We start from the raw sequence: 4,059 nt of genomic DNA, 5'->3' as shown, positions 1-4,059 counted from the left end.
AAGATAACTTGCGGCCTAAGCCTGCCCGGTGGGCCTCCTACGGCTGTAGGCCCGGCCGGTCATAACATCAGCAAGCGCTTCCCCACCTTACAGCTCGAGGACGCGCTGTTTGTGCAGGCGGGGAGAAGTGTTATGACCGGCATAGGGGCTTAGCGCAGTGAGTTATGGCCCAAGTATCTTAATTAGGAGCTTAGCCCAATTATCTTATCGTATTAGGATCGTTTGCTTAGGAGTCAAGTAAACTTCTTTATATAAGAAGAGGAGATGTATCAATCTAATCAAGAAAGAAGCAATCAATATTTGCTCGGCTTCGGAGCCGGGAGACCTAAACCCTAGCCGCCTCCTGCTTTCGCCGCCGCTGCTCCCGTCGCAAGGACGGCGCCACGCCGCCGGCCGCCGCGCACCAGCCCTCGCCCTTCCCCCTCCTTCTCTTACAGGCTACGCCCTAGACCGGGTAGAACCCTAGTTTCTACCAACGAGGCTCATCCACTCACTGGTACTTATTTTCTACCAGATCTCCGAGCGTGGAAGGTTCTCAAATTGTTGGACAAAATATCGAATAAACGGCCATGCACGAACTGAAGTTGTTCGGGCCAGACTGGGTTAGCACGAAGGTTCTCAAATTGTTGGACCGATCTTCACTAGTGGGATGAGTTGAGGCATTGAAGTAGCAACCTTGGTTTCTGCCTGGAACGGACAACAGCACTTGTAGCATGGATGTTTCGGGTTCACAGCCAACATAAGTTGTCATGTGCTCCAGTCATTTCTGCGTGGATTCATATTGTCTTCTGTATGGAGAGAATGTTGCGCAAGATCCAGGTTAACTCTGAGATGTAGTCACCTTGTCAAGAGTTAAGAACTCCTTGCACACATACGGGCAAGATGCAGGCAGCATCCAGTGAACAGATAGCGTAGTGATGGCCTCTACATTGTGCTTTACACTGTAGGAACAAGTGCCACTCTGTACGTTCTACAAACACTTGGCGTGGTACCATCGTTCCAAAAAGATAGACCTCGAGGCTTCGCTATCATTCTGGCGGGCACAACTAGGCTGCCCAAGACTGTCAGCAAAAGCATCACCGGAACAAGTATGCAGATGCAGGGATGTGGCGATGCAAGATGAATCTAGCTCTATAAGATGTATAATGAAACCTGAAATCTCTCTCGTTCTCTGTAAATATGTCCAGAGCTGGTAACGGCGTTAAGAACAACAACAGATCCACAAGCACTTGACAGAACTGTTCCAGTCACGCAACTCAAAAGCCCGAAACTACCACTTCAGTAATTACAGTGTAATTTAATGTGCATTTTTGCCTAGTAATGTGTATTCCTTCTCTTTTTGGTGGCCTGAATTTAACGTGGTTTTGGACTGTAATTTTCAGTAATGTGTCACTTGTAGTTTACCTGAATATTTTTTCATTCTTGTCAGTTTTGTGCCCCATTTTAAATAAGTTTAGTAAGGGGTGCATCTTCTTCATCTTGCAGGTATGACTCATGTCCTCGCATTCTTACTTCACCTTTGTTTCCTTCAGCTTCTTGATCCTGAAATTTTAAGATGAATTGTAAGTACTCAGTATCATGTTCTTAAACAAATCTACTGTTTTTTACTTCACCTTGGTTGTAAATTACAAATTTTTAGTAAAGCATAATTGACAGAAGTGAGTAAATCAGACAACTATAGCAATATGGTTTATGAGTAGTTTGTACACTATATTTAGTTGGAGTTCCTTGATGTGCGAGATGCAAAGATTTTAGAACAGTTCGGAAAAATTACTGCAATAAAAAAAATCAAGCAGCTCTAGTTGTCTTCGTTGGGAGGAGTAAGTTCATTGCATTCACATACTGGAGAGCAAAATAATGAAAAGCTTCCTTGAGTGATGACTGGTCACAAGATTTTAGTACATTAAAAATGACAAAACTAGCTTCAGGACGAACAGCAGGTTTGCTAACCATTTGACCTATTTTGTGCATTGCAGGTTTGCTATGTAAGAATTAATCTAGTTGTAGTATTAGTAATAGTCACATATTAGTCTAGAGTCCTAGTAATAGTCAGTCTTGTTTTCACGTAGGTAAACCGGACTTGTGTATACAAGTCGGGGTTGTGTTGTGTTGGCCGCCGGCCGAGTCGGAGGTGTGTTGAACGTGACATGTATCCTTTATATACTGAGCAAATAAATGAAAAAGGTGCAAGTCGACGCACCGCAAAAAGTACTTTTCTCTGTTTACAGTTTTGATCGCAAGTTTCGCCGGCTACACACGTACGGCAGAATCCATTGAGCTGCCTGCTAGCTTGCTTGCTAGCTGGTTGTACGTTCGTGTATCTCCCAAAGGTTTTTAAGGGTTCAAAACCAATAATTGGTATCAGAGCCTCGACGATCTACGATCAACGATGACGGACAGCGACGCAGAGTCGGTCAAGTCCGGCAACGGCGGTTCCAAGATGAACAAGAACAGCGACAAAGTGAAGAAGGACGGCAAGTCAGCAACCAGTGGTGGTGGAACGGGTGGCGCCAACGTGCAGGCGCATCGCAATATCCCCGTCCAGTACCCGATGCTCACCGATGCCAACTACGGCGTGTGGGCGGTCAAGATGAAGATTATTCTCTGATCCCTTCGAGTGTGGGAGGCCATCACGGACGACGACGTCAACGAGGAGTGCGACGAAGGTGCCATGGCCGCAATAGCCCAGTCTGTGCCGGATTCCGTGCTGATGACATTGGCGGAGTTCGAGACAGCAAGAGAGGCGTGGAACGCACTCAAAGAGATGAGGATTGGAGAAGATCGTGTCACGAAGGCTCGGGCACAAGTGCTGAAGCGCCAATTTCACAAGTTGCAGATGGAGGAAACTGAATTGGTGAACGACTATGCCATGCGTCTGACTACTTTGGTGGGAGAGATCTGCTCGCTTGGTGCAAAGCTCGAGGAGACCGAGATTGTGGAGAAAATTTTCAGTTTGGTGACTGATAAATTCACGTACATCATCGGCACGCTCGAGCAGCTTTACGACATCGACGACATGACCATAACGGAGGCGATCGGACGCTTGCGGACATGGGAAGAGAATGCCCGTGGCTGTCGGAAAGGCAAAGGAGGAGATAGTGACCAACACATGTACTCGCGCGCAGATTGGGAGTCCCCAAGTAGCAAAGGAAGAAGCAACATTGGCGAAGGATCAAGCAACGCGAAGTGCGGCGGACAAACCGAAGAAAGCAAAGGAAAAGGCAAGCCACAAGGTCGTGGTAAGGCGGACCGATCTAAAGAGCGGAAGCCACGGGACTTGGATATGTCCGAGGTCAAGTGCTATAACTGCAACGAGATGGGTCACTTTGCGAAGGATTGTCCGGAGCCTAACAAGCGGGAGATCAAGGCAAATTTGGCGAAGCAGGAAGATGAACGTCCAGGTCTTCTGATGGCCGAAGTTTGTGATCTCGTCCAGCGGTTGTGAAACCAAACCGGAAGGTGCTACTTCATGAGAAAAAGGTAACACCAAAGTTATCCAGGAGCCAGAACGTGTCGTGGTATCTCGACACGGGTGCCAGTAACCACATGACGGGGTGCAAGGAGAAGTTCCTCGAGCTGGAATATGATGTTCAAGGCTCGGTCAAGTTCGGTGATGGTTCAAATGTGAAGATTTGCGGGCAAGGTTCTGTCCTCTTCGAGGGTCTCATAGGAGAACATCGCATACTCACCGGAGTGTATTACATCCCACGGCTGCGCAACAACATCATCTCTGTCAGGAAACTTGACGAGAATGGATGCAAGGTGGATATTGAGAACGAAGTGATGACGATCTTCGACAACCTCCGAAACATGCTAGCGCGTGTGAATCGCACGCGGAACAGGCTCTATATCCTCAACCTTGATCAATCTCAACCGGAGTGTTGGCTCGCCAAGAGTGATGATGATTCGTGGTTATGGCATGGTAGATTTGGACATGTTAACTTCTACGCCTTGAAGAAGATGTCGAAGATGGAGATGGTATCTGGGATGCCGTTTATCGACCATGTTGATCGAGTATGTGATGGGTGCTTGGTTGGAAAACAGCACCGCAGGCCATTC

Source organism: Triticum urartu, chromosome 2, assembly GCF_003073215.2.
Source record: "Triticum urartu cultivar G1812 chromosome 2, Tu2.1, whole genome shotgun sequence".
Classification (NCBI taxonomy): Eukaryota; Viridiplantae; Streptophyta; class Magnoliopsida; order Poales; family Poaceae; genus Triticum; species Triticum urartu.
This window is presented reverse-complemented; position numbering follows the sequence as displayed.